At 37.4% G+C, this 26,378-nt stretch overlaps 2 long non-coding RNA genes across 2 annotated transcripts; both read left to right on the plus strand.

Annotated features, from left to right (window-relative positions):
- The first annotated feature begins 11,532 nt into the window (after window positions 1-11,532).
- LOC146645349 (uncharacterized) lies at window positions 11,533-12,691 on the plus strand. Its single transcript, XR_014908983.1, has 2 exons — window positions 11,533-11,851; window positions 12,443-12,691. It is a non-coding gene; the product is annotated as an uncharacterized LOC146645349 (long non-coding RNA).
- Window positions 12,692-22,020: 9,329 nt separating this feature from the next.
- On the plus strand, window positions 22,021-25,759 carry LOC146645350 (uncharacterized). The gene is made up of 5 exons (XR_014909152.1): window positions 22,021-22,128; window positions 22,828-22,893; window positions 23,244-23,399; window positions 23,852-23,944; window positions 24,243-25,759. It is a non-coding gene; the product is annotated as an uncharacterized LOC146645350 (long non-coding RNA).
- The last annotated feature ends 619 nt before the right edge of the window (window positions 25,760-26,378 follow it).

Below are 26,378 nucleotides of genomic sequence, written 5' to 3' on the forward strand. Positions count from 1 at the left end.
AAGGGTCTTTTCCAAAAAGAGGGTTTTGTAAAAGAGCTCTTTAAATCAAAATCCTAGGTAATTATTTTGCTACCCAAGGTCCATCTTTAATATGACTGATTTTATAATCAGTCTTATACATCTGTCAGAATAGATAAACTGATCTTTCAACTAGGGCTGGGCGATATGACCCAAAATTCATATCTCAATATTTTTTAGCTGGATGGCGATATAAGATATATCTCGATATTTATTTATTCATTTTTTTAAAAAGCCAGAAGGTAAGAACAAAAAGAGAGTTCTTAGTCAAAGCTGTGTCCCCGATGTCACACGGGCATTTTTATTAACATACAGCATAGATGTACATGAAAAAAAACTACTCAAAAATAAATTATGAGCATTTATTAAATAATAATGCTCCATAAATAAAAGAAAACTGTTGTTTTTGTGCATAACAAAGAGCTCACAATTGTGCAGTCAAAATGTAAACGAAAAGACGCTGAGCATAATAACAAGGGCAGATTTCACAGCTGCTCTGTTCCCAAGTTCGTGACTGACAGCCTGGAGTTTGAAATCCGCTTCATAACCGTGTCTCTTAACAGGTGCCATTTATGGTCCTTATACACACACAATACGGTAATATTACGTTGAAGCACAGTATGTATCATTCTGCGAGGCTCCTCGGTAGTCGTAATGCTCCGACAATCCATCAAGCCGGTGCAGCTCCGTAGCTTAGCAAAGTCGTACTAAAACATTTTTTGACAGATTGCTGAGCGCCGTGTTCCACATAAAATCTGTTCGCGGTCATCAAGCACAACCAGATTCATACATAAGGCGCGCTGTCGATTTTTGAGAAAATGAAAGGATTTCAGGCCGTGCATGGCATTAGCGTGGTTAGCTCGTTAACACGTTGACGCCGTCCAGCCCCACGCACGGGGCGATGCGCAGTAACTCATTAACGGAGATTTGCCGTGTCCATCTTGTTGCTGCCTGCAGGTGAAGCAATGGGGGAGGAGGGGGAGCTGTGTTCAGTGAAGGAGAGGCGCGGCCGAGTAACGTTGCGTAAAGACAAAAGCGGATGAAAGAGAGGCAAACTTGTGGCTCCACAACTATAATTATAACGTAACATAGACTATATCGATCTAAAAGATATTGTCACATCTTATATCTCGTATAAAAATATATCGATATTTTTTTAAAAACTCGATATATCGCCCAGCCCTACTTTCAACATTATAGATTTGTTCTCAAATTAAATGAAGTGGGGAAACCCCCCCAAAACAAACACCCAAAACAAAATGGTTTGACTCTAAAAATTGTTGCAAATCACCAAAAGTAATTATTCCATAGTTTAGTCAATAATAATACAATATTACAAAATATTGACATATTAAATGTAAACAGACCATGTTGCTGATCAGTGTGTTTGTGTAATGCCAGTGCTGTGTATGATAGTATGTGACTGTATGAGGATTATTGTTTTCCAGAGGCCAAGTTAAAGTGGCTGAAATAAGGATTATGGAGGAAAATGGTAATCATCCAAGACTACAAGACTAGACTGCACCTTGTGTTCTTTTTATGAAGTGGATGGGCCTTAGCCCCATGAAACACCTCTTTAGCATGTACTGCTAATCCTTATTGTAAATTAAAAAGGCAAAAGATGAATCTAAACTTACTTTTACTCTGGCTGTTTCAAAAATCCACAGTACCTTTTACTGAAATAGTTATTTGAAGCTGAATGGCAATACAAAATAAATCTGTTGTTAAATTAAACACGTTATGCATAAACCTATACCTTGGTCGTAACTGGATTTTAATGGAGGTGTCATATTTATGCATCTACACACAATGTGTCTGGAAATGTTTTGTAGAAAATACTTGGCTTTTATATTTCTAGATGCTACAGATAACTCAAAACAACAATATATCTCCAAGCTGTGTTCCCTTGGGGATTAATTTTTTTATTTTTTCATCTAACCAGTGTGAGATATCTTTTTAACCCAATCAACAGCAGAGGAATATTGAAGTAAATGAGACTTGATAAGTTCAGTAGTGTACTGTGATCTTCAATATCTTGGTAAAAGGGGATTCTAATATGACTGAAAGTTTTCCAGGAATCCATGAGAAAGTATTTCACACCTAATATGAAAAATTTCAGGACAACAAACAAAATAAAAAAATAAATATGCACGGGCTTAACAAAACACACATAATACATTACTTATGGTTATAGTTTGTCATTTCAAAACATCATCAGATAAGTTTTAACCAGTCCATAGTCTAGTTATAATAACATTCATTATGGTTTCCTAACCTTAACTTAGTGTTGAAACCGCAATTTAATCAACAATATTTACCTAAATTGAAGTTGTTGTTGTGGTTTTTTTTTTGTTTTGTTTTGTTTTTTGCAGGTAAACTTTAGCTAAAAAGAACTTGTAAAGAAATTGTTTATCTAATGCCCTTTTCATGCATATTCCCTGGCAACCTTTAGTCACTAGGAAAGAACGTGTGTTCCCAATTTATTGAAGAGTGGTTGCTTGCAGTTGCTGGTTAAAATAGTCACAAAGTAGATGCCGCACCAAAAACCTCCTTGTGAATGCTTTGGTCACTATTAGATTACACACTTGCCATACAGTTAACCATTCACAAAGTGGAGGGGAACACAAACTTTTCCATAGTGACCACAGGTTACCAGGGGTTTTCTCTATTCCCACTTGACCAGAGCTTTAGCAAATGTCATAGCAACTGCTGCCTCCGAAAACCACTCACCAACAGAACAGGGAATGTACATTTGAATGAAATCCATCTGGAAACCAGTGATTGCCAATTGGTCTCTAGGCCAATGTGACTGGGCCTAATGCTGCACCTAATAAGCAAAAAGCCTATTATTGGGAAGTAGCTTCTCATAGAAATCTGCTTTGTTTTCAGATTGAAATTGAAATTTTGACTATAACAATGTAATTCATTTGTAATGTGTGATACCAAAGATTCCAAAAGTTCTCATTTCAAATCTGTGTTTTATGGAAGTCACCATGAGCACCACGTCTAGCTTTTAAACATCCACAAAATGCAAAGGTGTGGTGCACAGTCTAATGTTTAACTGTGAATGTGTTTGTTAGTGGTTTGTGACAGGGCCAAAAGGATGAGTGCGACTCAGTTGTTCATAGTAAAGTTCACAAGTAAGTTCCCTCACTGGAGTTTTTGAGTGGAGGTTAAATGAATTGTGATGGCACTCTACTGACCGGCAGACAAATGCCCCCATCTGTAGGTCAGGTGAAGACATCCTTCAGAATAAATCGACAGAAATTACATGCTGCTGTCAGTCAGTGAGAGCACTTCAGAATCACCAGGGGAATGTGTTTTGTGGCCTCCCTGTCACTTGGAGTGGATGCTTCCTCTACAGCCCATTTACCCCTCATCTTGGTGTGATGAGTTTGAATGCAGACCTAGTTTCAGCAACATCAGTTTCTTAGGTTACTTGTGTTGAAGCTTAATGCTGATTCATATTTGTGCTGTCAAACATAATGTAGTTTATACTCGAAGTGACAGTCATGAAAAACATGTACCACGGATGGAAATTATTGGTCTGTTTTGTGTATATTTAAAGGGGTTTCAGATTACGTACAAAATAATTATACCCATCTTAGGCTGTGACAGGTGGAACTTGTCTGATATAAACCTCATCATCACAACCCATCATCATGTTAGATCTAAAGAAGTCTTAAACTTCAGAGAAAAGGTCTCCAAATTATTTGAAAAAATAGAATAGATTTTAAATTATTTGACTGGATTCAACAGCATATTCAGCTCAAGAACTTCCAAAAGCAAGATCTGTAAGATAAGTGACTGCAAATAGAATGCAAATCACATTATTACACATTTAATTTGCATGGTATGCCAGGAGTAAACCTCTCCAGTAAGAACATTACAGCAGAACTATACATAAAATAGCCAATAAACACTTAACAAAAGATCAAGCCTTTCAGAAAATGTATGGTAAATGGTAACCATATTTGGTGCAAACCGAGGACAGCTTTTAGGACATGCACTCCGTACTAACGATGAAGTACTATGGTGAAAATATTATGGTTTACAAAGAAAAGCGTCTGGACTTCTTTAAGTTGCTTGAAGACGTTTCACCTCTCTTCCGAGAAGCTTCTTTAGTTCTAAGGTATGAGAGGTGAAACGTCTTCAAGCAACTTAAAGAAGTCCAGACGCTTTTCTTTTCAAGCTCCTTTGACTACAATGACCTGGATGACTGAGAACCTTCACAGGCATTATGGTTTACGTTTTCTTTGCTGCTTCAAGGTCTGGACAGCTTGCAGACATTTATTCAAGTATAAATTCTACATCATATCAAAGAGTGTTTAACGATAGTGTGGCCATCTGTTTGAAAGTGTAGGTTTAAGTGAAAGTGGACTTTTCAGGATCATATTGATCCTGTGCACACTAGCAAGTCAACCAAGAGTTTCACATGAAATATCTTTACTACCAGTGTATGTATGTATGCTGTCATGACAGTTATATTCCATCTTAATAACATACCATAAAATTGATTTAACATGATTAAAAGGGCAATTGTGATAATCGTCTTAGATAACTCATTAATACTCTGAGACAATAATGTCCGTAAACCAATTCATTGTTTATAGTTATTGTTGTTTGAGGGTTGTAGTTAATTAACTGTCCTCACCTAAAGCATCCCCTGTGGCTTCACTGACAATTAGTGAAACCCCTCTAAGTAAGCACAAAAAATATAGAGTGAAAGATCAATAATGATGATGGTATGTGATTCCTCCTGCCTTTTCTGTCCAAACAATTTCTAACAAAATCTGTTCTTCAGCCAGATGTAAATTCTGTTTTAGTCAGAAAAGTAAGGCATCTTTCTGTGTGATTTCCCTTCATCTTTGTCTTTTTGTCTGTGTGAAATGTTTAAATACAGATATCTGTATATATGTGTATAAATATTACATTTGTATAAGTAGAGATAAGTGGCATTATGTAAGTCTGTGTGTCCACTTTTGTTAAAGATTCAGAAGCTCAAAAACCCTGATGTGACCAAAAATCTATAATAAAGAAAGACCACAATGAAGTAAGCCTGAATTTAACGACAGATGCACTGGAAAGGACAAAAGATTAGAAAAGTGGTATCCCCTGCCTACCAGTTTTAAGACCAGGGCCCAACTTTGCTTTTCTGAAAAGAGTTTCTTAATCTGTTCTGACAATGCAATTTACACACTTGACAGCGTAATCCTGACTTCAGTTGTCAACATTGCAAATCTGGTTGTTCCAGAGCAATTTCATTAATAAGCTGACTTAGCCCTTTTGATGTTATCCAGCTTGTCTGATTCTTCTCATAACCATATAAACTATTGTTCATCTCAACCAGTTTCTGGCAGCATCTGTGTCTGTTTTAATTAAACACATGGGTCACTTCAGTTGTTGGTCTGCCAAGCGGGAGAACTTAAGGCCAAAAGGGATAAAAGTAAACTTCTTGTGATTAATGTGGCCTTTTGTAACCTGAGGCAGTGGCATATAGTGGTGTATATTCCCTTGTGTAGTGCTAAATCCATGAATGTGTGAGTTTATCAATGTAAATGAGTGTACTGAAAAATCTTTCTTGTTACAGTATGTTACTGTGTCCCTCATGGTGTCCAGTGCTGGATCTACCAAGGAGATGCTCTGCCCCCACTGCTGTTCTGCATAGGCCTCACTCAGAATATAGAGTATATAGTCACTTATTAAAGACTGTTTTTAGTATTTGTAGCAAAAGCATTGTTTGCATTGCTAGCAGTAAGTCATACTCCTTGGTGGGAGTTGGACTTCCTTCACTGATTCTGTTCATAACTTTTATGGACAGAATTTGCAGGCATAGGTAACTGCTGGGTTTTTGATTTGCTTGTCACAGCATTATGTCTCTGCTTTTTGCAGATGATAGGGTTCTTTTTCTTCAATAGGCTAAGACTTCCAGCTCGCACTGGACTGATTTGAAGACTACTGTAAATTGATGGGAATGAGAATTAGCACTGCCAGTGGTTCACAGATAGAAAAGGGTCTCGTGCCTACTACAAATCAGTGAAGAGTGGCTGTCTCAAATGAGTTCAAGTATTTCAGTGTCTTGTGCATGAGTGATGGGAGAGTGCCACAACAGACCGATCAACGAATTGATGCGGATTCTCACTGTCTGTTGTTGTAAAGAGAGGGCTGAGCGTGAAAGGGAAGCTGTCAATTTGTTGGTTGATCCATGTCCTTACTGTGACCTGAGGCTATGGCTAGTAATTGAAAGAATAAACTTGTGGATACAAGTAGCGGATGGAGTTTTCTTAGTAGCTTGTTTGTGCTCAGCGTCATTGATAGAGTGAGGAACTCAGAGATTTTGGGGGGGGGGGGCGGGTTGTTGAGGTAGTTTAGGTGTTTTGGACACGTCCTACTGTAAGGAGACCCAGGACAGTTTGGAGATATTATATCTCTAGGATGGATGCCTGGTTCTGCCGGAGGTTTCTTTCTGTTAAAAGGAAAGTTTTTCCTTCCCACTGTCGCCAAAGTACTTGCTCATAGGGGGTCATATGATCGTTGGGGTTTTTTTCTCAGTTTGTACTATTGTAGGGTGTACCTTACAATATATAGTGCCTATATAGGCAGCAGTTGTTGTGATATGGCGCAGTATAAATAAAATTGAATTGAATTGAAAGTTCTGATTGTCACACCTGAAGTATTAGGTTAAAGACTATAGTCTTAAAACTTACATACTGGAGAGGCAACATTGCGTATCACACTGTTTTACTCTTTGAATTGAACACTTTAATTTTTTATTGATTTTGCACAGATTGATGCATTTTCTCACTTCTTAAGGTAGTTTGAAAAAGTCATCAGGTAAAGATTCAGGTATACATATAATGGTGTGTAAGCAACAGTAAAAACACTGCTTGTTATAATGAGCTTGGTTGGCTTATACTACATTAAAAAAATGTCTGAGTATTAAAAGTGTGTTCCATCACAACTGGAAAAAGTCTGTAAAAAGGGAGAATATGTATGTTTTAATACATGCCTGCTGTGAAACCTCACAGCTACTGTTACATGGTAAGAGTGAGGTGTAAATCTTGTAAAATCAAGTTTACTCATGTGGGAAGAACATTCAGGAGATTCCTCACAGGCTGACACATGTAAAGCCTCAGGCCATTTTGAAAGCCCTTTTGACAACAGAGTCGATTTATATAGAAAGCCATTCATGTGTATAGGACATTCATGTCCATTCTTCACTCAGTGTTGGCAAGACATTACATATTTGGCAGGTGTGCAAAACTTTCTCCTAAATGTGTAAAACAAAAGTCCTGTCTTTGTTGTCTCAAGATGCACATTGACATAGTTACTTGTAAGGCCTTGTGTATCTTTGAAAAATAGCCTCTGCATAACTCTTCAAGGTGACTCCTTTTGAGCCAACCAAAAGAAAATATCTCAGTTGTCACTTCAGTTGTGTCTTGTTAAAATAAATAAGAAAAGCAATATGCTATTAACTTTTGCTAAAAGAACACAAAGAGATATTTGAGCTGGTGCATCAGGAAGCCTTTTCAAGCTAGATGCTGAATGAAAAGAAACTGCTCCAGAAATCCCTGGTAGCAGCTGACAAGCTGACACGCAGACTTGTGTGACTGCAGCTGCATATGAGTTTGCTTAAGTCAACATTGCTGTTATCTTCAAAGCAAAGAAGCACACCGATGGCCAAAAACCTGTTATTTACTTTCTGGTTTCCTTCTATGGACATGAGATAAATTAAAACATTCTTTATTGCTATGACCACGTCTGTTAGTTGGAAAACAGAATATTTGCACATTTGGCTTCTTCATTCATGAAAAACATTTAAAATATAGCTCAGACATTGCTCTCTGTTCATGGAATCCTCCTGTAAGGTGAGGATTTTGTCCGTCCACCTAGTGATTGGAAAAAGTTATGTTGTTACTCTCCTGTTTGTGGTTTATGTTCATTACTACCAAACCACTGACTTTCTGACTAGATATCACTGCTCGTTTTTGTAAGGTAAATGTAAAAGAAATGGTTATTTATAAATTGTACTGCAAGGAAAGTGACACACATAGACAGATACTGGGGGGACAAAGGGACCTGTCAAAGCATAGTAATGTAAAGAATGAGGAGCACAGAGTACTTTTCATGATGCAGTCTGTGATTTATTGCTGTGAAATCTTTTAGGGCCTTGTAATGCAAAAATACCTGAGAGAAAGTAACCATCTGTCTAACATCTGTAACCCTACAGGCAAGATAATACGGCCAGAAATGAAGGGAAGCCTTTTAAGCTCTTGTCATAGGGGACCTAGAGATGTCATTATTGCAAGAGGCAACAGTTATCTTTTTTATGCTTTAATCATATTAACCGCTGTGATCTTGCGTACCTGAGGCTGTTTTGGTTTGTTAGTACTGATTCATGAAAGCGTTATGTAATGGTTTCTCATGGGTTCATACTGTAGCTTATTTGTTTTTGTTTCCAATCACTTAAAAGCAACAGTATGCAACAATAACATTTGTATTAATGTGGGATCTACTGTGCATCATTGATGGCCTGAAATATTTATTACAGGGAAGTTTTGTGCTCAGCATTTATTTAGTGCTGTACAAAAATAGCAGCGTCTTCACCGCTTAGATGGGATCATTGGGAGGACTTGTGAGAACCAAATGTTTTGTGCTCCCTAACTATTGTTTTACTATTTCTAGTTTCACATCATATTAACATTTGTTATAGAATTATTTATTTCTCAATAGTGATTTTCTTTGCATAGGTTTTATTAATCATATGTTTATGATCCTTGCATAAAATTAGCTTTTGCTTCAGAGGATTTTGTTTTATATTCTTTAATAGGGGGGGGGGGGGGGATTTGCTCTTTTCAGTTTTGATGTATATTCCACCAATATCAATATCAAATCCAATCACTTCTTGCATATTTTATGTATTATGCATGACATTCTTTCATTCATTAGGAGAAATGTAATATAATAAGGTATATATTATTTTTTTCCTGTTTGTTTCCATTGAAATGTGATATTGAATTTCAAATCTATTGAAGGAGGTCCTCAAATGTGTTTTTCTAAATGGGTAAATTTATGGGGACCCAGAGCAGATGGTTTATAGCTAAACAGAAATGTCACAGCATGAATATACAGCCATTTTATTGGGGCTGCTGAAATTATATCAAGGGAGGGGAGAGCTGCATTGTTCACTCAGACCAGAGGAGTGAACGTCCAGTGAGCCAGTTTTTCATTCTGTCCTGTGGCACTGTGCACCAGCAGGTTCATAATAGCCCTGCTTAATGAGGGCTATGATATACCTCCGCCACTTTATTGGCAGAAGTTGGATTCTTTCCCTGTGCAGAAACCCGTTATTCACTATAAAAGAAGCCTGACTCCAAACAAGCCTAATGCACTGCATCTGTGAGGCCAAAGGACCTGACCACATGTATGAAAATAGAAACACAAAATTTAATTTACTCTGTCCTGTTTGTATAGTGCCTAATGGGGAAAAAAATAAATAAATAAAAAAAAAATCAGTACTTTTGCTATGAGATGATGGGTTAGGTGCTGAGTGAGTCACTTGGCTCAGGGGAAGCACAAAGGGTGAATTTTGGAATAAAAACACACCACCTTGGACAAATACTAATGTGTTTAGAGTAATTCTCACTGCTAAAGCCCCATTTAATTTTCAGCTGAACATACATAGAATAAATTCTTGTGTATAAAAGACCCCCTATGTGCATTAGAGAGACACTTCATAGTCACAGCAAGTCATTCTGGAAACTGTTTGACTTGGAGCCTGTTCACCTAGACCAGGGGTGCTCAATACGTCGATCGCGATCGACCAGTCGATCGCAAAGGTAGTATTGGTAGATCGCATGGCATTAAAAAAATAGATGCCAGCCTATCATCCATCCCGTCACTTGATTGATACAGGGAAGCCAGTCAGATGACAGCAGATTTTTTCTGACGCTTAGGTCGCTGCGCATGCGCAAACAGCGGCGCGAAGTGTAGTAAAACTGACAAGCTAGTCAGCGAGTTAACTCCAATTTTTAGCTCTCGGTTTTTTCTCTTAAACCTGGCCGTCAGCAGCTACTGTCCGGACTATGCATCCCTGGCTGATTCAATTCAGTGCAAGTCATCAGAGTAAACTCAGGTAATGACAAAAAATTTACATAGTTAATTGTGTTGTGAAATATTGGATATTGCGGTTATGCATGTATATACATTGTAGATATAAAGAATCCTCAATATATTTATAAATAAGTATATGTTTTGGATTTTTGTAGTGGGTAGATCATTTTGACTTGGTCATTTTATAAGTAGCTCACATGCGGAAAAAGTGTGAGCACCCCTGACCTAGACCCTGGGGGCTGTTTTCTAGGAATTGCATAAAATGTAACTGGTGAATGAATTCCTATTATCTCAGTTGGTTGCTATTTATGCAAGAAGATAAATTTAAATAAATAAATTAAACGCTAAATAATTGTGAGGCATTAACTTTAGGACTGCATTTCAAAAAATGCAATAACCATTTTCCTCTCAATTTTTAACATGAGTGCAATGACATCATGTGACTGAAAAGTGATTTTTCATCCCAGCAAGACTAGAAGCAGAAACCAAAAAACTTCTGATACCCCAAATCTTGTCTAATGCCTATATATTTTGAATATATTTCATGCTGATGTGCGCTTAGAGATTATTACGAAGATTATTATATTAATTGATGCCACAAAATATGAGTAGTTGATGTGTAACATTTTGATCTCCCTTAGCTAGGTTTAGCCAGATACATGTCTAATTTCTTCTGATGTTGCTGTAGATGTCTTTGCTCCTGTATGCTACTGAGTGCCTTAGGTGCCATATGTGTCTTCATTTGCTGCTGTGCTGTCTTAAGCCTCAGGTAGGTATCCTCTTGCGTGGCATTGTGGGTAGTGTTTGATTTGGCAACATGTGGTAAGACATTTCATCTTCTCATCTTTCCTGGGGTTCAGGGCCAAGACAGGCTTTGCAAACACACACTAATCCACCTCCAGATACACAATGCAGTCCAAGGCTTCCTGATCCCTCATATATCCTTTTGAACAACAATAAATACCAGTTTTTTTCCTCTGAGATTAGACAAAGATTTGTGGAAAAGACTGTAAACCACGTTGTTTCTTTTTCAAGTTCTTTATCTTTTAAAGTAGTTTAGTGCTTATATTTTTATTGTGTAGGTAAAAGTAAGACAGAATTACAAAAGGTTAGTTTCATATGTTGAACCAGTGAATTTAATAATGGCTCGTCCTTCCTTTAGTTGTTTGTTGTAACTAATCAAATAATCATTATTCTAATGAAGTCTGACTATAATGTTTAGATTCCATTATCCGTGTTTTTACTGAAACTGTTACACAAGCCCAAACTGAGTTGGAATAGAAATAGTATAAAATCTGTAACAGGAATCACATTATGTCTGTTATATATATGATATATGTATTATATAATTCCCATCTTGTTCTTCAAGCTCGTCTACACAGCAAATTCAAAAGTGTTAAATTTTTTGGTGTTAATAGTCTCCTTGCAAAAGTAGAGTTAATTTTACTCTAAGCAGAGTCACATTCTTTTAATGTAACTCTGAGGTGTAAAATGATAGTAGTTAAAATCGAGTGTTAAAAATGAGTGTTTCTCTGTCAAATCTGGAGGTGTTACAATAGAAACATTAACTCTTGACCTCTTAACTCTGAACTCCTACAGGGGCTATGACACCAACAGAGTAAATTCACAGACTCCGCCCCCAGCACGGCTCCAATCGAAGCTGAAGTGCAGCCGTTTCAGAACATTTTGCTCGACATATTTGAGTTGTTTGCCATGCTTGGTAAGTCATTTTTTTCAAAGATTGTTTCAATTATTATTATGAGCTTTTACTTCTGTGGCTCTTTGGAGTTGAGATAAAGCTGTGTGGAAGGCATTAGCCATGTTGCTCGCTGATAGCATAATATTCTGTTTTAGCTAGCTGAAAGGTATTGTTTGCGGGCAAATACCACAGCCTTGAAAAGCTTGCATGTGAATTTTCAGTCAAACTTTTGGTCAAATACACCTAAAACAATGTCTAGAATGTAAATGTTGGTATAATGGTGCTACTTGAAGCCTGAAAACGATCGCCCATAAAAAAAACGAGCAAACAGCAGTAGCTGACGTCCTGACTGGATTCTACGTTAGCATAGATCCCTCCAGAGTTTTGTGCACACGGTTTAGGTAAAAATGAAAAAGGTTGAGGTTTTACATTTAGTTCAGTATTACCTGTTGCCTGTGTCCTTGGCTTTTGGGAAAATACTTTACACAAGTAATGGCTCAAAGAGGATTCCTTTTTTTTTTTTTTTTTTTTTTTTTACTGTGCTGCAATTGTTTACTGGATTATTTGTGCCATTAATTAATGTCAACAAATTTTTATTCAATCTCCGCACAGGATATGCTTGTGAAGATGGAATATGGGGGAGAGCAGAAGTGCGTTGAAGTTCCACAAAGGGATGAATGAAGGACATGCATATTGTATTGAAGAAATAAGTGATGAGAACGCTGTTATTTGCATTTACCATGTCAGACCTTTTGATAAACAAAATTCTAATGAAAGTGAGAACATGTACACTGTTACATCTTTCAGAAAATGTTTTGAAATTGTGGTGCACAGTTCAGAATAAATGTTTTTCAAAAACCATTGCGTCTTTTTAGTAAATGTTTATTTCCAAAAGAAATTTCTAGAAGTTCAGAACAGTAAAATTCCCGCTTTTTAGAATGAATTAGAGGATAACTCTTACGTAGTTAAACTAAAATACTCTTTGAGAGTTAATATATAAACTCTTAACACCAAGTGTTAAATGATCAACTCCAGACAGATTTGGTGTTTAACACTAAATCAGAGTTAACGTACCAACTCTCCAAAAATAGTTAAATTAACACTCTCTGGTGTGGACCCATATAGACACTTTAATAGTGTTGAAATCAAATCCGACAGTGTTAATTTGGACATGCTGGATTTGCTGTGTACCAGGCCTGGGACCTTGAGAGTCCTGCGCAGTATCTTTGCTGTTCCTAGGATTGCGTCTTCAGTTCTCTGGTGTTGTTCCTGGAATCTGCTGGACCCACTTGCCTAGCTTGGGGGTCATCGCACCAAGTGCTCTGATTACCACTGGGACCACTGTTACCTTCACCCTCCACATCTTCTCGAGCTCTTTTCTGAGCCCTTGGTACTTCTTGTGTTCCTTCTTCCTGATGTTGCTGTCATTCAGTATCACTACGTCTATCGCTATGGCCGTCTTCCTCTGTTTGTCCACCACTTAGCTTGGTCATTCTCGACCACCCTAGGGGGCGTCTCCCATGGACTTCCAGGCCATACTCAGCACAGATGTTCCTGTATTCTATGCGGCCACTTGTTTATGGCCTTCAATGTATGCACTGCCTGCTAGCATCTTCCACCCTGCTGTTATGTGCTGGATTGCCTCAGGGGCATTTTTACACAGCCTCCACCTGGGGTCTTGCCTCGTGTGGTAGACCCCAGGCTCTTTGGATCTTATGCTCAGAGCTTGTTCCTGTGCTGCCATGATTAGTGCCTCTGTGCTGTCTTTCAGTCCAACCACTGCTAAGACTTCTGTATGTATTACAACTTCCTAAAGTCACAACAGTTGGACTTTGTTTCTGACAGAAACATGGCTCCACCCTGGTGAGTCTATAGCTTTCTCGGGACAGGTTCCTCCTAATTTCTCATTCTTCAGCCTCCCTCGGTCCTCTGGTAGGGGGGGGAGGCTTAGCCACCGTGTTCAACGCTCGATTTCATTGCCATCAAACATTACAGCACGACTCATTTTCTAGTTTTGAACTCCAGCTGTTTGAGTTACACCTAAACTCTGCTGCGCCTTTGCTGTGTGCCCTCATATATCGTCCTCCCAAGTTTAATAAGGATTTTATCAGCGTTTTCAGGTTTTGTGGCTGGAATTGTTCTTAAATTCGACAATTTTTTAATCCTTGGTGATTTTAACATCCATGTCTGCTGTGACTCTAAACTTTTGGTCAAGGACTTTTAAAATATTATTGACTCTTTTAACTTGACCCAGTGGGTTACTGGTCCCACGCATGAAAAAGGTCACACACTGGACTTGGTGCTCTCCCATGGGCTGGATGTGTGCATCACGGAAATATCCGAGTTGCGCATCTCCGATCATCTTCCTGCGCAGCGTTAGAGTTGTTCACTCTAACGCTGTGCTGCTCGGTAGATAAGCCGTACGTCCCAGCGTGCAAAAAGCGAGCGCTTAATGTTCTAACAGTGCCTGCTTTTTCTGCTGCCTTTATGGATTCTAGAATAATAAACTCCAAATGTAAAAGTGTTGAGGACCTTTTGGACATTCTTCATTCTACCTGCACTGATATTTTGGACTCTATTGCGCTGCTCAGGACTGTGCGCGCTAAGCATTTATCAGAGCCATGGCTGAATGAACATACGCGCTCCCTCAGACGTGAGGGAAAGGAGATGGAAAAGGGACAGATTGCATGTTTACCTACAGATTTTAAGGACTTGTCTTTCTGCTTACCAAGAAGCTGTAAAAACTGCAAAGACAAAATTTGTCTCAAACTTAGTGTCAGTAAACAGTCACAGGCCTCAGGTACTTTTTAATGTCCTTAATCGCTTTCTTAGTTGACGTGATAACGCTGGAGACATTTCTTCACCAAGTATGTGCGATGATTTTTTTTTAGCATTTTTAATGACAAGATTCTATCAATTAGGGCTCTTGTCTCGTCGTCTGCTGGGATACAGCACGCAGTTTCTCACACTCTTCATTTTGCAGTTTATGGCGCTGTTGTAAATGGTGAAAATACTAGTAGTGTTATGAGGGATATATATCCCTCATAGGAATAGGATATACACGCATATAGGATCATTATCAAACATATAAATTCTAAGTCAAGTTACTAATAAACCAAGAATATTTATATTATATTAATATTAATATATTTTTGAATTGACGGTCCCATTTACATGATGCCACATTGCAAATATAATGATTTGGTTGCAATTATCAGCATCCAATTGCAGCAGTCACATCTGTTTCTTATGGTTTGCTTTCTTTCCTGTGTAATTTCAGTATACAGTGTTACCACACAGTATTCTTTGGCAGATTGTGTCATGCTGAGAAGCATCAGACAGTTGTCACTTCCTCCCTCCTGCTGGTAAAGCATATGGAGAAGGTTTACTATTTTCAAATGCTTGTAACAGATGCACTAAAAATAGATGGATACACATACTGTAAGTTTCTTTATTAGTACACAGAATACTAGTTTGATTTCAAAGAAAATGAAATTTTAATTTATTTTCTAAAAAATACAACCCCCCTCCTTTTATAACTATCCTAAAAAACTGGAATTGTTTAATATCCTCCAGTTTCAGAGACAAAGGTTTGAACTAAGTTGCTCTTGGCAGAATGACTGTGTGATTTGTGTAGCACAGTTTCTCTTGTTTTCTTTGTTCCTTTGTAATTGTGTTTGGCATTTCTTTCCGGAAGGCACAATGATGCTTAACATGTGAAAATTATTTCCATTTATTGAAAGTGAAGATTCCCTTGTCATTTTTCTGCAAGCGTATTGCAAACCCATTGGCTTTCAGGCCTGTCCTGCTTATCCCAGCTGTCATATGGCAAGAGGCAGGGTACACCCTTAACAGGTTGCCCATCAGTTGCTGGGCTAACATAGAGAGACAGGCAGTTATTCATACTCATATTCACACCTACGTCCACTCTATACTACAAAATAGCACTAGGCAAATGCCTATAATACTATTATACCCAATCACTTATAAGCCAGATATTTTTTATTTTTTTTTTTGCAAGTACTTGAGGTTAACCAGTAAAGCCTTTTGTCAGCAGAACAAAGGTTAGTCATTGCATTCTTTCTGTTGACGCAGCACCATGATTGCTACAGTTTCACACTGACTACAGGTGCCAAAATATATTGAGAAATAATCTTCAGGATAAACTCATTTTGCTTTAATATAGATATGTCAGCATAGCAGTGATGGGACAGGTGGCAAACTGTTTCACTGGATCGCAGCCACACAACTTACATGCAAGCTGTTGCATGCTGACATGAGTAACTGTGGCATACACCAGCACTCCAACAGGATTTTTCTTTTGTTTTTTGTGGTTGGCCATAATTTTCTTTTTGATTCTTTTTGGCTCATTTATTTCCCTTTTTTATTTCAATTATTATCAGATGAAAATAGCACTTCTGCTAATAACTAGTTTGGACCACAGAATCCCACTGTTAAGAGAATTACTAAACATAAAGATAGTGGCTAGCTATCAAGCTAGCAAGCCCATTATCATCAATGGAACTCCAGTGGAGAGGGTGCAGTCCTTCAAGTATCTTGGTGTCCACATCTCCTCAGACCTGACATGGGCTGCCCACATTCAGGTCCAGACCAAAAAGGCTAGGCAGCGCCTGTATCACCTACGACAACTGAGGAAGTTCAGGGTCTCTCCAAAGATCCTCAGGATTTTCTATACAGGCGCTGTGGAGAGCATCCTCACACAGAACATGACATCGTGGTTCGGGAACAGCTGTGTGAAGGACCAAAAAGCTCTCCAGAGAGTGATCCGTACAGCAGAACGCTGCTGCAGGATTGCTCTCCCCCCGCTTCAGGACACCTACACCAGGAGATGCCGGACTAGAGCAGCGCAGATACTGAAGGACCCGTCCCATCCAGGCAACAAACTGTTCCAACTTCTGCAATCTGGTAGAAGGTTCCGCATCTTCCGGGCAAGGACAGAGAGACTCAAGAGGAGCTTCTATCCCCAAGCCATCCGTGCCCTAAACACACACACCCGCCCTCTCACATCATCTATAATTGACTGAGACAGGACTCTCTTCCAGACACTCTAAACCAAGGCACAATGTACATTTCAATTCCTTTAATTTTAAATATGTTTATATTGTCTATCCTGTAAAATAGTCAGATGTCTATTTATATTAATGTACAGAATTCACCTGCTTGCTGCTACTACTGCACATTCACCCAGTGTATATAGTGTGTGTGTGTGTGTGTGTGTGTGTGTGTGTGTGCCTGCGTGTGTGCGTGTGTGCTTGCACGTGTGTATGTATATAATGTTCCTCCTCTACACCCCCCCCCCCAATTTTTGCACATGTCGAGGAGCGTGTCAGGCTACATTTCACTGTGTGTTATACTTGTATAACTATGCATGTGACAAATAAAGAACCTTGAACCTATTAAACCTCACTCTGTCATGAAACACGGGCAGAAAAGATCCAAGTGAAGGCTCATGGGAAGACTGAAGTAAGCCCAAGGCAAGTAAGTATTATAGCTTGTGTAGATCCAGAATAAATAAATATAAAATTTCAGGGAAACACACCTGGCACAAATGAAGCTGGGACACAGTGTGACTCAATAAGGCACTAAGCCAAACTGGAGGCTTTATATAATAAGATTCAAAGGACTACCAAAATCAAACAGGAAGTGTTTAACAGAGAATGACTAATGGAAACAGACACTTGGCAAGATACAAACAGATTCTGCGAAGGATAGAATAAAGACAAAGGATCAAAACATAAATAAATAACTATACAGAAAACCAGATTACAAGGTAGCAAGAACAAAAAAATCAAGACAAGAGGTACCTGAAGGTTATATCCAAAAACTGGAACTGGTAACTAAAACTCAAAATACAAAAAAATATACAAGAAGAAGAAAGGGTAATCAATGAATAAACTAGGAACCAAACAGAAAATACTAGACCATCATAAATTTAACCGTTCAAAACTCAAAACTCTGGATCTAGGATCGTGACGACATAATCCCGCAAGGTTTAATTTCCAGGCTGTCCAAAAAATTAGACGCAGCCGAAGTTTAATACAAGTCTAGATATTGTGTACCAGTTAATGGATTGGGCTGTCGGTGACATAAAGTGAGAGGAAAGGTTTGATAAAAAGAATATGATGATGAAGAAACTAGCTTTTCCACACGGATGGGTAACAATATTTAAACCACCTGCCTAATACTGAGATGGTGTCCCTCTTCCCGCCAAAGCTTTGCTCTATTGGGGGAAGGTGAGATGCACGGTTTTCCACTTGGAGTCCAATGAAATTAGAAAGTGTTGTTGCAACAAAGGTGTTGTCTTTGCTCTGCACTAATGTTTACTTGGGTGGTGCATGTCGCCTAAACATGAATCCTAGAACCTAAGGATTCCCACTAGGACACTGGCATTGTAACACAGTTATAAATATTATACACATCACCTGTCAGTGGTTTTAATTTGGTGGCTGATAAGTTTATCTTTCACATACACTGAGATTCTTTGGTGAAGGTAAGTCCTTTACGTGGTTGTGGCAGGACCACAGCCTTCATCCACTGATCCAAATGGTTGGAGGCTGCTCATTAATATAGATGGGGTTTTTATAGGAATGGCTGTTATGTTAAATTATTTAGCGGGTTCAGGGAGACATATGGGCTAGCCCCTTCAGTAGCACAGCCAACTGAACACGTAAATACCTACTGTGGGGCAGGTGAATAAGAGGAACGAGCAAAGAATCTGGTGTATATGAGAAGAGGAATGGCATAGAGCCTTGACAGTCCTAAATCAAAAGCTGTAATAGTGTCACTGGGATAGCAGCAACCACATAAACAAACACGCACACAAGTGTTGTTACAGTTGCAAATTGAAGAAGACTTATTTATGTAAATGCACATGTGATGCTTGCATATTATTGCATGATTCAGTGTGTGTCTGTTGCCAAATAAAATTGTATGTACACCATCATTTCTGCATTGTTTTTTTTTTTTTAACTTTAGCATTGGTAATATTTTGTCCATTCAAAAATAAAGTAAAGTGGGAAACAAAATATCCTTAAAAGTTGTGCGCTATGATTTCAAAACAAGGTTTCAGGTTTGTTAATGTAGGAGATACAATAGTTGAGCAATAATGCAAACATGCTACAGTGCGTCAGAGTGCCAGCTGTTGACAATGTTAATTATAAATAAGAAAGTTAAAAAAAAAAAAAAAAAAAAAAAAAAAAAAGAGAGACTCAGATAAAGTATTTAACAGTTAGCTTCATTAAGGAAATGCCCAAACTTAACAGTGTAAATGTCCTTCCTCTTTTATGTTGCTTTATTTTAACTAATGGCTTAAAGTGGTTAGGGGAAACTGAAACAGTATTACGATGAGACTTACAAAGAATGTGGGGCAGGTGTAAAGGAGGATGACAGTGAAGTTTATTTCACCTATTAGCAAGCCTGGAACTTTGGAGAAATGTATCATAGGGTTTATTTTTGTGATATTTCGGATAGTAAATGATTATTAAAACCTCTTATACATTTTCCATGTATTTTTAGTTCCACTCTTGATATATTTTCAACTGTGACAGACAGAGGAGATTTTTAATGGCTGCATAAACTTGCACACGTTTTTCTCTGCAGTTTTAAAGGGGAAGCCAAGTGTGTTGCTGATTGCATATTTATCTTTTCTCAACTGGGTTCCATTATGCTGTCATGCAGTTTATGATTATTTGAGGTCCAAGAAAATGCTGCTATGATGCATAATGAGTTTCTTCCCAGGTGGTTTAAATGTTTGCAGTAGATATGAGCTTGTTTGAATTTCAATGATCAGATATCAGAGTAGAGACTTCCTCAACCTGATTGTTTGATGGAGCATGACCATAAACTCAACTTCTCAGGAATAAACACAGTAAAGTTGCTCTACACAAATAATGTATTCTAAAATCCTACGTGTCATCTTAAGATGTACAAGCCCTTTAAACATTCATAAAGCCACACACCAATGCTCATGTTCAAACAAACTTTTCAACCAGTTCTTCATGACAGGGGGCTTTTAGGATATGCATGAACCGTACAACGAATTTCCTGAAGCTGAATCCCTAATCTATGTGAATGTTATTGAGGTGTTACTGCTGTTGAGCAAAAACATTCATGTTGGGCTACAGTAACTGTCTTATCAACACACATTGCATAATTGTTGAGCTTCTCCACTTTATGTTACACGGTGGTTAGAAGTATAGCATGGTATTTTTAAATTGGAGGTTGCTGATCTAGCTGTTTATTGTCACACACATATATGTCCCTCGGGATGAATAAAGTATTCTGATTCTGATATGTGCCTGCTGGTGCATGTGAGAATTTAACAGTGATTGCCTGTTATTCTTATCCTCAGCAGATAAATTTGTTATTGCATAAAGTAATTATTACTGATACTGATCTAACTTATTTGCACAAGAATTAGGCACTGGAAAAATATATTTGGTTGTTTGATGGAATTTTTCAGTAATGAATCATGAGTTAATAAGAAATGTGCCAGGAACAGATCACAATTTTAATTTGTGCCTTGAATAGAATTCTGCTGGAAATCTGTCTGGAACTGGAGCCTTTTCATTGGGTGTGCTTTTCAGGGCTTTCTGGAGTTCCCTTGACGTCAGCAGTAAATCCAGGGCCACTGGTTGACATTCTTATATTTTTGGAAGGGTTATGTTATCAAGAAACGGATCAATTTAGTCTTTTATATGGGTTTATCTGTGGTAAATATTAAGTTTTGTAAAAGTCCCTGAAAGTGGTGTTTTTTTTCTTTAAGGATCATATTTTGTATTTTGTATGTCTTTAACAGCACATATAGTAGTTTTTTCTTTATTAATTTTAACTGGTTAGCTACAAATCAATCTGATTTGTTATCATGTTCAAAATTTTGCACGCAAAGTCTTTGTACTAAGAATTACATTTAATTCTAGTTGTGCTTGATGTATTTTGCTCAGCATTTTCTGTTCCTCAGAGGACGCATAGGGTTCTCCTAAGGATGTAATGGATTTCCTCTAATTTCTGAATAGGTTTGTTGTTATGTGATGAAAATGAAATTATTTTACCTCCCATCACAGTTTTACCTTTCCTCCCAGATTCTGATGTTCCAGGCAGGTCATTACAGTCTAAATATAAAACCCATTATTTTTTTTAACAAATATTTAATAAAAATCTTCATCTTTAAGCTATGATGTATTAAATTTCCAGTTTTTACTTAGGAAATGACCTTCTTATTTATTAGAATTAAAGACACAGGAGCATGATCGCTAACAGCTATAGGTTGTATCTCAGTGTATGAAATGTCACTCAGCAGGGAGCTGCTGACAAGGAAATGATCCAGACAGAGTAAGAGTGATGGACATGTGAGAAGTAAGTATGTTTCCTGCATTTGGGGTGAAGAGATCGCCATGTGTTGCAAAATCTGCCAATTGTGCTGAGTTCCAGCTGCACTGAGCCTGTCCATTTCTTCATTTAGTCCAAAGTTGAGGTCGCCCCCAAGAACAAGTGAGCAATCTAGGTGTTCCTACAGTGCGGTAAAAAAAAAAGCGTTTAAGAATGAGGTGTCAACAACATTTGGGCCATATACACTCACAACTTTGTTACGTATATATAGTTTAATTATTAGAAATCTACCCTCTAACATTTTTATATATTAAAATTGCTACTCCCAGAGTTATAGCAGGCTGAGAACACATTAAGAAACTCAGGTGTTTTAAGTTCATCTGTAACTGTGGGGGCCCTTTGAGACTCTTGTAGTAAGACGTCTGCCTGTAGATTTTTAAGCTGGTTAAAAGTCTTTAACCTCTTCTCTCTGGAGCCAGCTCCACTCACATTCCTTGGGATAAACTTTAGTGTGTCCATAGTTGTGTCTGTCAAGCGTAGAAAGTGTGGTGAGATATGCCATAAAAGTGCAATACATAGACCCGAGTGGTGCTTGCACTCAAAAAAATGAATGAGGTGGATTGTTCAGTGTATATTAATTATTTATTTTCATTTTACTTAAAATATATGTTTTTGTTAAGTTAACATATGTTTTTCTAATCAAGTCTACGTAATTGTGTCTATTATTCAACGTACATAATACTAATGTGTTACTTGATCGCATAACATTTAAGTTAAGTCAATGAGGATCGATATACCTTGTATATCCACAAGGTGGCAGTAATGCAAAAACAGTTGTAATGAAACCGCGCAGAACAAGAAGGTTTCACGGCTTGTGCCTGCTCATGCGCAAGACTTCAAATTTAACTGAAAAAGGCTGTTTTGGCGCCAAGCTGCTGTTTCTTTGAGAGGTAAGACCACTTTTTTCTTTGACTATGTTGTGTAGTATCTATATGTCCAGCATGGTTATATTTTGCGTTTGTCTTACAAGACATGTTATATCGTTTGCGTGTGCTTGTTTTACATTAGTTTTACTGGGTCCTGGGCATGCTTATTTTGTGGACTGTGTAAGAAACATTTTTATTGTTTTTTGTTTTATTAAGGGATTAGCTACAGGGGTTCATGGGGTTATTCTTTCAAGGGGTTATTTTTCCATTTGCTTTCTTGGGATTCCTTTTCTGTAATCCGAGAGTCGGAAATATCGAATAGGATAGCAAGGATAGCATAAAGTGACATTTAAAATCCAAAAAGTCAAGGGCGAAAGCCACTGTGACACCATTGTTCTGCTCTATCAGTAATCTGTATTATGTAAAAATGGTCTGTAAATACAGCATGTTTCCTAGCGGAGTTATACATATCAATGTAGTTATAAATTACAGTTTGTGAAAGTACACACTTAATTTTTTTTAATAAAATTATTCAAGACATATGAGTGGACAGACAATGGAGGTCGACAGACCTGGTGATAATTGCTTCTATAGAAAGTTAGCACATGGCAGTGTCAATCTCTTGCTTTTCTTCTGAGTAGTATTTTATTTAGTTGTAATTCAAACAATAATTTGCTTCTTGAAATTAAGGAATTAATTATTTTTTTTCTTTCTAAATCTCAGATCCTGCCTTTACCTGCTCCCTCCTATACTGATGTGGTGTATGTGGTACTGCTGAGCTTGTATGTGGTATGTGAACTGTTATACTTTTAAAAACAAAACTGTTTTATAAGTTAAGTTTTCTTTTGTGACCCATCCCATGCCCCTGTTATTTCGTCTCCACATCTGAACCATGGTAAAGGTTGCAGTTCAAGGGCCTGAGGCATGAAATTCTTTTCAGATCAGCTGTGATCAATATTTTTTGGAACTTGATAAATAACAATAAAAGCTGTAATGGCTCCATTAGCATTTTGTGTAAATGTTTGTGTTAAAATTATAGCTTTAATGAGGTCTTTCTACATTAGTTTTAGTTTGTATATGTGTACATATAGTATGTATATTTACAGTACAGTATGTTGTGTTTGTTGACATATTTTCAGGTGGAAGCAGAATATGTGAGGATTACTACTGCTGCACATGTTCCAAGGCTTTTTACACAACTTGACCAATACACTGACCAGCTCATAAAAGTCTTCAAGAAAAAAGGAGGCGTTGCAGGGAAGAAAATTAGACAAACTTTGGCCCCAGCCACACAGGTGCGTTATTCTGTTGGTAGCAAAATATTATGGCTAATAAGATCATTTTCAAATTTAAACAGCTAGTGTATGGTAGCTGCACAGTGCACTTACATTTATATTAAGCAAGACAAAGTTTGGTACTCAAAACGTTGGAAAATTTAAATTACCTAAACATATGTAAAATCTGATCCCTTGATTTAGGTTAAACCAGAAGTGAATGTTTTTATGTTATGTTTTGAATGCAAAAAAGATGATGTATTAGTTTGTCTTTACCTCCATTATGGACATATATAATGTGGTGGAAACCCTGCCCAACAGGTTAACTATTCATGTCCATGTGATGATTAGTTGGTCTTGTGTACATGTCTATCTGTGCAGTGGCTATGTCATTCATTTTGCGTATAATGTGAGTTTCTGTCATCCTAAAGTATTTCTGTTTTCTCTTCCTGTATCTCTGCCACTCTCTACAGAAGGAAACCATTGAAAAGGGGAGGGAGTGTGTCCTCAGGGCACGACCTTTTTACCTGAATGAAGACTCAAGCATCCTCTTCAAAGAATAATTGGTTGGTAATTTTAGTTTAGTTTTTTATCTGTATTAAACCAAATTTTGAATAACTAATGTTGTTGCATGTTGTAATGTTGTTGTTGTTGTAATTTGCATGGAACCTGTTTAAATGTTTTGGGAAATCTTCTTGTATACCCAAACTATTTATATTTATCGTTGAATCTGTAGTCTGAAATAGTGGCGCACTGGGGTGCATGTTCCTAATATTGTGTTTACGTCATTAAAGGGTAGCTTTGGCCCTTTTTCTTTCTTTTTTTTAAAACTGGATGCCATTTTTCTATGTTTTTGTGTCTAAGCTACAGCTGTTCAGAGGGAGCTGGAACAAATTACCCTTGCTATCTTTACCATCGAAAGAGCTGATGCCAGCACTCCTCCAGCCGATGTGGGTATAACCATCTAGTGTGTCCTGCATGACCTGGAAGACCTGGCCTCTGCATGTGCACTCTTAATGGGTGGGATATATGCACTGAATCTCAGTTAACCTCAAGACTGAAAGCTAAGAGACAATCAAAAGTATTGAGATTTAAAGGATTTAATTGAGAGATGATACTGCACCAGAAATGTTGAAGGGTGGTGTGTATATTAGCGTTCAAGGCATATTGTTATGAGGTGGAAATATGTTCATATTCAGTTTGTGTTACGTTGTGTGCATTGTAAAGGTAATTGCAATACATACTAAAATTAAGGGTAAGTTAGGAGGTTGATCTGATATCCTCGTGTTGGTGTTGTTCCCAGATCATCATACTAAATGTTGTTCCAGGATCAACATTGCAAGTGACCAATCAGAATGTTGTGACGTCATACTTTTGCGACTTCGGGAAAAACCGGCGTAAAACAAAAAACTGTACTTAAGCTGCGTGAAACCGCCTCTGTCCGCTGATCAACTGACCCTAACCCTAACCCTTTAATAAACAGTAAGCAGAATTGATATTGTCCTTGCAACATTGGAATTTCATAAATGCACAAATGGCTTGGAATAGAATAACGTCACAACAATGTGATTGGTCACTTGCAATGTTGAACCTGGAACAACATTTTCATGATGGTCTGGGAACAACACCAACACGAGGATATCAGATCATCCAAGTTGGGAATGCAGGATGAATGTATATTTTGTGGACTTTTAAAGACGAACAATTGTTTCCATGTTAAAATGTTTACATCTGAAGTTTTTTGCCCAAACACTGGTAAAATAAATGTTGACAGTGGCAAGTGTTAAATGGTTACTGCTGTGCTGTTGCAAAAAAACTGAACGCTGACAAGCTGTTTTATTGTTAGACCATAATGTTGGCATGTTTTGTTAAAGTTTTATTTGGGATGGTGATGTAATTTTCTTTGATTGCTAATATCAGTGGACTATTTATTATTATTATTATTATTATTATTGTTGTTGTTACATAATTTTTTTTTTTTTTTAAATTGTGGCTGTTGAGGTGGACACTTCACTTTGCATTGTTAAAGGAAAACACTTCATTGGCATTGTGTTACTGGACTGACCCTAAGCAATCATTGCAAATAGCAACTTTGCTATCCATTTTAGACACTAAAAGAAAAAAAACACTCACAGACCTTACTAGCATCACATGTGCATAACTCAAGTGTCATCTTATCAATGTGTTATGTGATCTTCAATGCGTTTTTTTTTTTTCTTCTATTTCTGGTAGATACAGACATTTAATTTAAAGTCTTGATGTTGCATCTGTCTACATACTGTTAATTACTAACCCTAATGAGCTGTTGTGTTTTATTTTGGACTGGGTTTACACAAATGCTCACTGAATGTGTTGGCAATAAAATAAATTTTAAAAAATAAGTTGGATGTACTTAATTCATTTGTGTGGAACCTGTTGACAAAATAGATTTATGTAAAACTAATTAATAAAGCACAAGGTGGCTGAAAATATAATATTTGAATTAATCTAACTTAAATTTAACATTTTACTGCCACAAATAAGAAATGTGTTGAAGTAACTAAACTATCTAACCTGAAAATATATCATCTATGTTCATACAACATAACTTGATTTAGTTAGTCTTAAATATGTCTTGTTAATCTTAAGTAGTTTTTTTTAAATTAGATGAACTAAAGATTTTTGCTTTAAACTAACATAATTCAATTTCGTGGAACCTGTTGACAAAATAATTTTAATTAAAGTCAACGTTTCATTTTTTTGAGTGTGGTGTCTGATTATATGTGTGCACATTAACTTAAATGAGCAAATGGATGTGCTGACAGTGAGAGTATCACATCTGTGAATGATCATGCTGTGCAGGTGAAATAATCATTATGTAAAGATTGAAAGGAAAACTCATTGAGAACAAAAGAGTAACCCATAATCTTAGAGAAAAGTTGCCTGTGACGACCCACTGCGCAAAGTCATGGCAGAGTGACGCTCTTTAGGAGTCATTTTTGGACGTACAGTTTTGGTCTA

The sequence above is a fragment of the Rhamphochromis longiceps genome, linkage group LG20, assembly GCF_057381845.1.
Source record: "Rhamphochromis longiceps isolate RC_006_pf linkage group LG20, R_longiceps_female_GT1.1, whole genome shotgun sequence".
NCBI lineage: Eukaryota > Metazoa > Chordata > Actinopteri > Cichliformes > Cichlidae > Rhamphochromis > Rhamphochromis longiceps.